Source organism: Polyergus mexicanus, unplaced genomic scaffold (genome assembly GCF_030449975.1).
Source record: "Polyergus mexicanus isolate NDT 795.1 unplaced genomic scaffold, iyPolMexi1.0 SCAF_5, whole genome shotgun sequence".
NCBI lineage: Eukaryota > Metazoa > Arthropoda > Insecta > Hymenoptera > Formicidae > Polyergus > Polyergus mexicanus.
The window spans coordinates 6648383-6660957 of NW_027223325.1; the positions used below are offsets into that span (position 1 = coordinate 6648383).

The 12575-nt window shown below is 35.0% G+C and overlaps 1 long non-coding RNA gene and 1 pseudogene across 2 annotated transcripts in view; one reads left to right on the top strand and one right to left on the bottom strand.

Moving 5' to 3' along the window:
* The window catches only part of LOC138933375 (uncharacterized), a 99310-nt gene that overhangs the window by 4818 nt on the left and 81917 nt on the right, over positions 1-12575 (top strand). The window contains exon 3 of one of the 2 annotated variants that reach the window (XR_011446951.1): positions 10805-10907. The exons of the other annotated variant lie outside the window; for it this stretch is intronic. This is a non-coding gene — a long non-coding RNA (uncharacterized lncRNA). Of the gene's footprint in view, positions 1-10804; positions 10908-12575 lie in introns of those variants that run through there. 2 annotated transcript variants of the gene reach the window in all.
* On the bottom strand, positions 5265-7244 carry LOC138933224 (uncharacterized; annotated as a pseudogene).

The window sequence follows — 12575 nt, forward strand, 5'->3', positions numbered from 1 at the left end:
TTTGACATATTTTGATATAAAAAATAAAATATTTCGTAAAATATTCAGTTTTCGATAATCTTAATACTTTTATGTATAAAATAATGAAACAAATCAATTAGTTTCAAAAAAATAAATAATTGTTTAAAAAAATACATTGTAAATAAGTTTCTTAAAAACAATTATTTTTTTATATTAACTGATTTGTCTCGTTATTCTGTACATAAAAATATTACGGTAAGATTATCGAAAATTAAATATTTTAAAAGATATTTTATTTTTTATATCAAAATATGTCAGATTAAAATATAAAATAACTCAAAAAGTACTTAATGAGAAAATACTTTATTATAGTGTTTTGAAAAGCTCTCGAGATAAGCTGCAAAAATATGTAATAAAAAATAGGAGGTTCCACTTCAAAAATTCAAAGTGATTTTTATATAACCTTGACGGTGCTATTTAAGGTCATATTAATATTATTATATAATAGGGATCGTCCCGATTGCGCACATTACCGATCGAACACGACAATATTTCCCGATCGGACACAGACCCGACCGGACACAAGTCCGATCGGACACAGTCCCGAAAAATTCCTTTTGCGATTAACTAAGGTATCCTAATTGTATATGGTTTCGGGCATGCTGATTTGTTTATTAAGAAGGAGGAAAGAGAAGGCTTCTTTTCTTTCGTTCTCCTTTTACAAAAATATATATAATAATTTTTTTTTGCTTATTCTTTTAAATTTTCTTGTAATAACAAGAACTTTCCTCCTAATAACAATAATTCTTCTTGTATTAATAAAAATTTTGTCGTTATAAATCATTTATCTAATACGTTGATTAATGAATCTTAATACAAAACTATCTTTTCTTATATGTGCCTATTTATGGCGTAAGAAAAAAAACTGTATAAGTCATAATGTTTACCTGACCATTATTGATAAGGTTGGGTCTTTGGCTGGAGGTTTTATTGTCCTGTGAGAGAGATAGGATATTCCTTTCTTTCTTCTTCCCTCTTGTGTTGTTGGTGTCGTCTGAACAGCATATGTTCTGCTTGTCGGGAAGGTTTTTGATATTTGGCTTGGATTCTCATTTATTGTGAGTAATTAGTCATTGATTGGGATATCATGTTGAATCCCACAGTAAAATGTCCAGGTTTTATTTGCCCGGCTGCTGAATGGTTAAAGCTGGATTTGCTGACGGACGTAGAGCGCCAAGATGACTTGTCAATTGACAAATGCTGGGATTGTTTTCCTTGTTTTTTTCTTATTAGCTGTTGGTTGAAATACCGTGTTTGTCTGCAGAATAATAAGCTTCATTTGCTCGAAGCTGGATAGTTTATCACTAAATGTAGCATATTGATTGCTTATTGGTTGCTGGAGTCGATGATATAATTCTTCTGTAATATATTTTCTAGCTCATTGTTCCTCCCCCCCTTTTTTTTTAGATGATCAGATAATATTTATATATATATATAAGAAATTTTTTTTTTTTCAGAAAAGATAGTTATGTTTTGTTATATATGTCTATTATATAATGATTGATCTAAATATTATGCTAATTTGTAAATTAATGTTAAACGCAATAACATTTATAATATCTATATAAAAATAATACTAAAAATATAATACTAAAAGTACATGTATGTGTGTATATATATGTTTTTAATATATTGATTAATCTAACAATTGAATAATACAGTATGGCGCATTCGCTTACGTTCTCTCTTATTTTACACGATGGGAAATATATTTACTGTAACTGGTAAGTCGAGTCTGTTCCTATTACTCTGTTTGATAAAATTTTAATTATTATTATTTTTTTGTTAAAATTATTATCGTGATGTGTCTTCCAATTCTGAGGTCCATCTGAAAATTCTCGTAGTTATTTATTAGTTTTGATATATGAAATTCGTAAGCAATTGGGGTGTACAATTCGATTATTCTTTTTTATTTTAATTTTTACGTTGTTTTTATTCAAGATTTCTAGAACTTCGTGAGGCCCAGTATATTGATCTCCGAATTTACCTGGTTTTGGACCTTTTAATAAAAATACTTGATCTCCTGGTTTAAAGGTTTGCGGGTTGATCTTTCTATCATAATAATTTTTTGATCTAACTTTGGCTTGAATTACATTATCGCGTGCGTTTCCCTGAATTGCGTGAAGTTGAGTGACAAGATTTATTAAATATTCGTCGTAATTTGCTAATTTATCCCCAGGAGGTAGAAGTTAGTTCGATGGAACGTGTGCTATCTTTCCAAAAACCAGCTCATATGGAGTGTGCTTTGTTGCTTCATGTACGCTCGTATTATAATTAAACATAGCAAGGCTGATCCATCTATCCCATTGTTTTTGTTCATTTGCGTATTGTTTTAAATATTCGCTTAATGCGTGATGTGATCTTTCTAAGGATCCGTTTGATTGAGGATGGAAGGCTGTGGTGCGAAATTTACGAATTTTAAATAATTTTGCAATTTTCTTTATTAGGTCGCTAAGGAAATTTCTGCCTTGATCCGTTAATATTGCTTTTGATGCTCCAAGTATGCAAATAAATCGGTCTACGAAAGCTTCTGCGATGGTTTCGGAAGTTTGATTCGGTAATGGTATTCCCATGCAAAATTTAGTTAATTGATCTTGTAATGTTAGAATATATTCATTTCCTCTTTCGGTTTTAGGTAAAGGGCCTACGATATCCATAGCTACTTTATCAAAAGAAGATCCTGGTATATCTGTAATTATCATAGGTTGTTTTGTTTTTACTCGGACTAGTTTTTTCAATTGACATTGTTGTATATACCGTTGAACATTTGCTTTTTAGTTTTCCCAGTAATAATTGTTTTATTCGGTTATAAGTTTTTGTGACTCCCCGGTGTCCTCCCGTTGGTAAGCAATGCATTTCACTGATTATAACGGAACGTAAGTCCTTCGGTGGATATTTAATTAGTCCGTGGCAAATAATAACTTTAGTAGGAGCGTCAGCGAATATTGATTGTATATGTGATTTAACGTCATTCCATGGGACATTATTAATAAATTCGGTTTTTGCGATACTAAATGTTTCTAATTTTAAATCTTCGGTTATATTTCGTAAGTCTGTTAAGATTTTAACAATTTGGTTAAGAGTAGTCGTAGGGCCTTCTCGCTGTCCCTCGCTGATGGGTAAAACCAGATGATAATGATTTTTATGTTTTATAGCCTTAGCTTTTCCTAAGACAAGAAATCCTAGGTTCGGAAGCTCTTTTCGAAAATGTTTAACGCAATATACAATAGCTAATGCTTCTTTTTCGTAAGTATTGTATTTTAATTCATTATCTGTTAAGGTTCGTGAGGCGTATGCTATCGGTTGGTCTTTATTTATCTCTCCTTGTGATAATATTCCTCCAACGGCTATTCCTGATGCATCGATAGTTAGAATAAATGGTTTAGAAAAATCTGGATATTGTAGTATTGGTTCTTCGCATAGTTTTTGTTTTAAGATTTCGAAGGATTCTTCTTGCACGGAGGTCTACTCAAAACGGGTGTCGTTTTTTAATAAATTTGTTAATGGTTTGGCAAATTTGGAAAAGTTCGGTATAAAGCGTCTGTAATATCCTGCAAGTCCTAAAAATTGTTTAATATTTTTAGGTGTTTTAGGTCTTGGAAATCGTTGCACTGCTTCTAATTTTTCCGGATCTGGTTTTACTCCGTCTTTACTGATTACGTGTCCCAGATAAGTTACTTCTGTTTTTAAAAATTCACATTTGTCTGGTTGTAGTTTTAAATTAGCTTCTCGGAGACGTTCCATTAAAACGTTGTATTTTCTTTCGTGTTCTTCTAACGAGGTTGCGTAGATAACGATATCGTCCATATAAACAAATAATTCCTTGCCTTGTAACCCAGTTAACACTAAGTCCATTAGGTGTTGGAAAGTAGCCGGAGCGTTTTTTAGACCGAACGACATACGGTCAAATTCGTAATGTCCAAAAGGAGTAGTAAAAGCTGTTTTATGACCGTCTTCGCGGTTCATTTTTATTTGATGAAATCCTGATGCTAAGTCGCATACCGAAAAATATCTAGCTCCTCCTAATTGATCTAATATATCGACGATATTCGGTAAAGGATATGCGTCTCCGATGGTTTTGTCATTTAAAGCGCGAAAATCTAATACCATTCTCCATCGTTTGTTTCCTTTGGAATCTTCTTTCTTCGGCACGATCCATATAGGCGTGTTATATGGCGATTGTGAGTGTCTTACGATTCCTCCTTGTAACAGTTCTTCTACCTGCTTGTTTATTTCTTCTTTATGAATTTGCGGAAATCGATACTGACGAGTGTTTATTGGTCATCTGTAGTAGGTATTCGATGTTGTAATAATAAAGTGAGTTGCGGTTAATTTTTCTCCAGGAATATGAAATCTATCTTGACTGTCCGTTATTAATTTTATAATGCTTTTTCTCTCTGCTTCATTTAAATGTTCTAGACGCAATGATTCTATGATTTCGGCGGGTCGATTCTTTCCTTTTTCCTCGGAAATTGTTAGACAATTATGCAAATTATAATTTCCAACTTCTTGTTTTGCGTTTTTGCATGAATTTTTCTAAAATTACTTGAGATTTATTCAACAAGGATATAAGGATTTTTGAAGACGGTTTATTTTTATTTTTAATATTTCGTAGATTCAAGTTTTTAATTTTTAAATTATATTTTTGAGCCTCTTCAGGGAGGTCTTTTATAGTAACATGAGAGGGTTTTAATTTATTTTCACTTTTTTCTTTAAATAATCCAACCTTAGGAAATTTGATATCCAGGGAGGATAAAGGACTTCTCCCCTTTTTGGTATGAGGTTTAGTCGAAATACGTAGTGAGGTTTGGTAATTTTCCTCCTCGCAATCGACGGAGCTAGGATTTTCTAACAGGGTTTGGAAATTTTCCTCCGAAATCCTAGAATTATTCCCTTCTTGAGAGGATTGATAATTTCTCTCTTCGAGGGTTTTTAAATTAATTAAATTTTTAGGAGAGGGTTGGTAACTTCCCCCTCCAGGAATGGTTGGATTTATTGGATTTTCAGGAGAGGTTTGGTAATTTCCCTCTCCAAGGATTTTTGAATTGTTTATTTTTTTATTTTTCTTCTCAATTTTAATTTTCATCTCGTCTTCGTTTTTAATTTTATTCTTATTTTTATTTTCTTCTTTGTTTAAAGTTGTTTCTTCGTCTTCATAATTAATTTCTTCGATAATAATTTTTTCTTCATCCACATTTTCACTTTCATTTTCAATATCCATATTATTTTCATAATCGCATTCATTATGTATAAATAAATGTTCCGTTAGTGGTTTCTTCTTTTTCCTTATTCAGAGCCTCGGTCTTCGAATCATGGTCATCTAATAATTCGCTGAACGGTTTTAAGCGCAAGGTCGGGACATGTACTTCTGCCTCTTCATCTAAAGTACTGATAACATTTAAGTATGCTTTTCCAGAAATATTTTCCACGATGGTATCTCCTAAATAAATTCCATGTGCTATTTTTAATCTTGGTATGTAGCCTATTTGTATTTCTGGATTTTTTATTCTTACATAAAATAATGATTCGGATCGCGGAGCTACGATAATGGCTTCAGGCGATAAGAAACATATGTTGATTCCGGAGACATCCAAGTGCCCTTGTGCGTAATCTATCTTCGATGAAGTTTGTTTAAAGAAATCGTTTCCTAATATGCTGCATTGTGAAATTGGAAAATCGTTAGATACAATATGGAATATAACCGGTGTTTAAAAAAGAGTTAATGTAATTTCATCTAAGGTATACACAGGATAATTATTTATACTGTTCAACTTAAGGATATTAGTGTAATTAATATTTATTTCTTCGGGAACGAGATTTTCTTTAATTATATTAGGTCCAGATCCCGTGTCTAGCATAAAGGTTATACTAGTAGTTAAATTATCGATGTTGATTTGAACGGTAGGCACGCGACTATGTTTGTCGAGGTTTACCGTCACGGGCCTTATGGTAGTTCTGTCCTTATCTACTTGGCTACCTGAGTTTTGGGCGGGTGCGGCTCTCGTTCGGACCCCTGCTGTGCACCCGACGTCGAGGGGCCGTTGTAGTTTCCCTGATTATTTTCTTTTTTTCGAAAGTTACTGGTATGGCGTAATTGACAATTTTCGAGAAGATGACCTTGCTCCTTACAATAGCGGCAGAATAAGGAATTCCTGGATCCCGTTTGTTGGTTTAGTTTTGATCGACAATCTTTAGCAATGTGTCCAAAGTTGTTGCAAATTTGACAAGTTACGCGAGTTTTGTTTTCCGTATAACGTTGTTCGTTCTGTTTCTTCCAGCAATTATTTGCAGAATGGTCGGGTCTTTCGCACCATTGACAAATTACCGAGATTTTATTGTTATTAGTATTATTCTGTCGACAAGATTTTGCATCATGACCGGATTTTAAGCATAATTGACAAGTTATTAATCTTCCTTGAACTACGTTTACCGGGCGGCGAAGTTGTGGATCGCGGAAGCGGCATTTCTCTGCTCCATGCCTACGTTTTTTACAGATTTGACATACTAATATTGCGGTTCCTAAATCAATCTGGTTATTAACTTGCTGAGAGGTTTGTAAATATTTTCTACAGTTACTACCTACATGCCCTTCCTTATAACAGATTTGACAAGTTTCCTTTAGGCTGTTAGTTTTTTGTCTACCTGCTATTCCCTGTCGTAAATCTGTCATTGCTCGGATTTCTCTCTCTATCTTTATAGCGTCGGCTGCGGTTGCTTGTACATCTGGTAAATTTCTTGAAACTCGTTGCTCGATTTCTGGTATCAGCCCTCTAATAAAACATTTGCACATGTCTTTTTCTAATGATGCTTTAATACTTTGGTCAGATAACACGTTTCCAGAACTTCTATATGCTTCTAAAATTTGTTTCCCAAGAATTTTTACCCTATTTGCATAATTAATTACATCTTCATCACTCTTTTGATATATGCAACCTAATTCTCCTTGTAATTGATAAATGTTTTTTACAGGTCCATAAATTTGTTTTAAATATTTAGTTAAATGAGGAACGCTATCAAAATCTTGATCTTGTAGTGCGGCGAGCCTCACCTATTATCCTAGTTCTTATTATTTTAGTAAACTATGATTCAGCCTCATTAGGCAACATGGATTTCGCTTCTTCACATCCTTCAATAAAATAATTTAGTGGAATGTTTTGACCGTCAAAATAAGGGACGGCTTCGACCGCGTATTTCAAAGTAGCGAAAGGATTATTTTGAGTCATGTTGCCGCTGGTACCGCTCGGGTCTTTCCCCTTTTCGGATTTATTAAATTTAGGTATAATAGTCTTATCGTAGGAATCGGCAAAATGAGATTCGGCCGCTGACTCGCTAAACTTTTTTTCGAAATCTTTTTCAATTATAGTTTCGTCTAATGAAAAATTAATGTTTTTAATGGTTTTGTTAGGAGTGGAAGTGTGATGTGTTTCTGATTTGTTAGATTTTCTTCGATTGTATGTTTCCTGAGCAAGCTGAAAAATTTCGTTCTACTTCGTCTTTATTAGCTGTACCTCTTGTCCCTTTACTCATTCCAGTTTAAAAGATCGCACATTACAATCCCGGACGAGCCCCCAAAATTTAAAGAACAGTATGTTACGTCCAGACTCGAGGAAGGATGAGTCGACGGAAGGGCGCAACAACTATCTTTTATTTTCCCGAAGTTTAAACGTCTCGTGGCGTTCGGAATCGGGTCGAACGAACTGACAGGTCCGCAAAGCAGGTAAACGACCGTTCGGATCGCTATTACGCTGTTTATTCAGACGTTCGCTCGGTGGTCCCTTTTCGGTCAGGGAATTTAATCCCTTTTACGCGGGATGGGACCTAGTGCGATCTTCGTACTGGGAACAAGAGAGGGGTTAGGAATTGTTTAATTAATAAAAAATATAATTTTATTCATTATAAAAATAAAGGTTCGAATACATGATATATAATATATATGTAGAAAGTGATTACATTTATCGTGTGAATGTGAGTGGTTGTGTGTGGTTGAGCTTATCGCTCCGCGGGTGTTACAATGGTACGGAGGGCATCAGTCAGAATGACGAGGGAAAGTCTCTACCATTAAATTTTTGGTTCTGACTGGTTAGTACAATGTAAAGGTTTAATAATAAATAATAAAAAATAAAAACATGTGTGTGTATGTGTGAGAGTGAGTAAGAGGATGCGGTATGAAAGAGGGAGAGAGAGAGAAAAGGGAATTTTTAGTTTTGGTTAATCCTAGTAAGACGAGTCGGCTTCCAGGTCGGGCAATTCGTTGCAAAACTCTTCTATCGCTTGCTCGAATTCCGATTCTGAAAGGTGCGGGGAAGTTGGGGGTGAATTGTTTAGGAGGACAGTAGATAAAGAGGAGAAGGAACGAGGGGAAAGCGGAGGTTCAGTGACTTCGGGGAAGTAGATTGGGGAGTAGCTGGGGGAGGAGTAGTTAGGTGAGAGGGGAAGAGTAGGTCTAACGGATACTGTTGGTGGATTATTAATATTAGTTGCGCAGAATCTGCATTTTATCGGCGTTCGAATCCTCCGACTCCTGCGAATGACCGTTTGGCTTGGAATGCCGGATCTGGTTTTCACTATGAAAACCAGCGTTAATATAATATAACGTAATGCGTTATGTCTCACGAGGGTTAATAGCGCAAATTAAATTGGATGAATGTGACTTACTTTTTGTTTCGTAAGTGAAGGTGTGGAATTTCTTAATGTGCCGGGTTGCCGGGGTCCAGATTAATCAGGCGATGAGTGCACTGGTATAATTTTTCTAGTAGTTTTCGCGGTGCCACGGCACTTAATGAGACTTATATTAACTGAAGACGCACGCATAGAATTAAGTGAGTGAGTAAGTGAATAGTAAGCAAGTGCTAAGTAAGTGGGTAGTAAGCAAGTGCTAAGTAAGTGAGTGAGTGGCCCTTTGGGTCCTCTTTTTATATCTCTTTTTTAGGGGTGTATTCTAATTTCTAAGAGTGGGAATCTTCCAAGTCTCCAACGAATTAAAAATTATGCCAGTGCCCTCATTAGGCGGGGTGTTTTTCCTACTTTTCGAATTTTTACCCGTGGCGATCGTCGATTGGTAATCTCGATATCAGTTGGGCATTAGATTTTGTCTTGCGCACGTGATCTGATTAGAAAGGGTCTTACCGTCGTTACTGGATATGTCGTCACAGGAGTTTCATCATTATTGATTTAGTTACGTTTGTCGGATATTTTCTTAGAGGGAATTTTATTATCTTTTCGATATCAATTTATTCTTCCGTTGGAAAATTCTATTTCGAGGGTATCTACTGATTTTATTTATTTTTAGGCGACTCGCGCGGTTTCGTCACCGGTCTCTCGCGTCTTTCCCACGGTTGCTCATAGATATTGATATTGACAAGTGACTAAATGTTTAAAGAAATGCGTGGCGCAAGATGCTCCATTTACTGAACGACTTATTTTTATCACCGATCGATTATCGTTGCCGCAACATTGCGAAAGGAAGGAATCGTGGAGTCGCCAGGACGTAACATTTATTTTGCCAATTATATCCTTGCTAAATTCTGAAATAAAAAAAAATTACATCAAATAATTACAAAATCAACTAATCAAAAAAATTTTTAGAACTGATGCAATAACACACTGTACATGATATTTACCTACAAGACTTGAAAGTATTTGTTCAACCTTAGAAATACTAGTTAAATCTACAACTGGTTTCAATAGACTCTTTTCATGTACTGTTGAACTGCTTTGATTATCATTGTTATCGTAGTTTGCAAGTAATGTTAATGAAGAACTTCTACTAAATTGACTATCAGCTACTGTTTTCTTTTCGACATTTATCCGAGTTTTTGTAGCATCTGTAAAAGCAATATATGATGAATGCATTACAAAAAAAGAAACTTAAGGCCTTTTAATATATTTAAATGTTGAAATTTGTAATCCTTAATATTAGTAAGAAATTGTAAGGTAAAAAAATTTTTAATTTATCACAAATATTTCGTTTTATTCAATTAAAGCAACCAATACTAAAGCGAAAAACTTTAAAGTGTTTATTTTAAAATTATTGAATGCGTTATGATAAAATTTTTATGAAATTATCTCACCTGGAGATTTATTTGTAGTTTTAATACATTTCAAAAGAGACTGAAAGTTTGCTGGTTTTAATGGCAATTTATCATGAGAGGCTTTTTTGACTTTTTTCCTAGTTTTAGCACCGTTGTCATTTTCGTCATTTAAAGTGGAGGCATCTGTAGATTGATATTTTTTCTTGTGACGCTTTGATCTTGATTTTTTCAACTTAGTTTCTAATTCAGATAATTCTTGATCAGATACTACTTGAATAATTTGTAGAATGTCTTTCGCGCTTGAGTAATCATCTGTAAATAAATACATACACATAAATTTAATTACGCATCTATTAACCAAACAATTCTTACACTCAAATTTTCATGAATACATATTATACCATAAACCGGGATCTCTTGGACCATCAATGTCTCGCATCACTATATTTTAATAATCTAATTGAATATTTAAACAAAAATTTCACGCTTGTTTTTTTAGTTTATCGTGTATTCTCACTAGTAACAATCTACTTTTCTTAAATCACTGTGAGCTAAACAGAGAAATAAAAGTGGCTCTCAAAGACATTTCAGTGGCCCAAGAGACCTCGATTTTTACGGTATGAACAATCAAATTAGAATTGTTACTTACTCTTTGACGTTAAAATTTTATCAAGGCTTATTTCATCCCAGTCATTTTCTGGCTCGTACATATGTTACAAATTGCTGTATTAACCTTATTTATATTTCCGTAGGGAGGCCATTGGAATGTTGCGTTATTTTCCGAAAACCAAGTTATTGGTACAATGCGAAAATCACCTGTAGATATCTTACAAATGTTGTAGTTCAACATTGTACACCGTAAAATGTATAAATAATACACTTTGCTAATAACTAAAACAGCTTTGTTGCGTGGTTGTATCAGCCTTTGTTCTCAATTTTCCCAGAACTGCACTGAAGGAGTAATGTCGTGCCTACCGTGCCTATACTCTATGGGCGCGTTCCACTTAAAGACCGCAAGTATCATCTGTCTTTGTTTAACTGTCGGTGAACAAGGATGAAATGATACCGTGAGCGTTGCGGTCGTTAAGTGGACCTATGCCTTTTATTCACGCTGACGGCTTGGTCTCGTATTAGTAAGTGTGCGTCCAGATGTGTCCGATATCTAACGTCCATTTCTGTTTGCATATTCCATTCTTATTTTAATGAGTTGGAAACCTATCTCATGTACATATTATGTAACTTATGAATTTATTTATTACTAAAGCGTTAAAAGTATCGGAAGAATTAATTAAACATACTTATTTGCAGTATGAAACGCGAGCTGCTTTTTATAGTAATTGCGAAAAGTACTGCGCAATAATAATATAAATAATAATAAATAAAAACAAATAATAATAATAATATAAATAATAACAATAAAGACTGTGTATATAGTAAATGTTTGTTTTTATGACTATTGTGGAGTATCGTAGAGGCGTGTTCGCCTTCAGAAGATGGCGCGAGGGATAGGTCGAGCGTACAGAGGTGAAGTCAATCACGAGACTTCTTTTCTAATTGTCAATGATAAAATGTATTTATAGTATATTTACAGTTATTTGGTTTGTGGTGGCCCTGAAAAGGGCCGTTTACGGGTTAACGCGGTGTGCGTTCCCGCCAAGTGATACGCAGCTCGGCTTTGGTTACGTGGAGGGAACCGATGCGCAGTAGCTCGGGCGAGGATGGAAGAGTTGGTGTAGTCCTGGGGTGCGTATAGCCAGGCTCTTCCCGGTCCGTCCCTGTCTGCGTAGCCGCTTCCTGGGTGTTGGTCTCCCAGTCACTGTCAGATTGAGTACCGCTGTCCGCTACTTCCCGTGAGGGGTACTGAGTACCGCGATGGATTCGTATTGCCGGTTGCGACTGTGTCCAACTGTCTCGATGGTGAAGTGGAGAGGCCGCTAGCGGTGATAATAGCGGTGGCGGCAGGTTCCACGGCGTCGATGGTGATGTGTATCGCCGTACCCTGATGTCCCACTGACTCAGGAAAAAGCGTGGCGGTCGGGTGAATTCCACAGGCGCCAGCTCTATCGGGTGTAGCGTCCACTCCCTGAAGCTCGTACACGTATGGTTGCCTGTAAGTCCCAGTGTTGTTGTTCGGGCCGGGTTTTCTCGCGCATGCGTGGTAGATGGCAGCCGAAGCAGCGGTGTATATAAGAGGAGTAGTGTTTGGGCGCGAAAGTTTTGGCGGGCCCGGCAATAAGGACAGGCTAGGTTAAGGTGAATAGGTAAGTATACATTTTAGAATTTATTTTATTTAATTATTATATTGTCTCTTTTAATAAAAAAAAATGATATAAATTACATTATAATTAAAATTAGTATTTGTAGAAAAAATGTTTTTTATTTATTTAATTGATTATTTAATTAATTATTTTTAAAAAGATATTTTTATATTTAATGAATTTTATTTATGTTTATTTAAACAAATAAATATTTTTATTTTTTGTATTTTTTGTAAGAATACTGGTGAGGTTTTTGGCAGTTTTC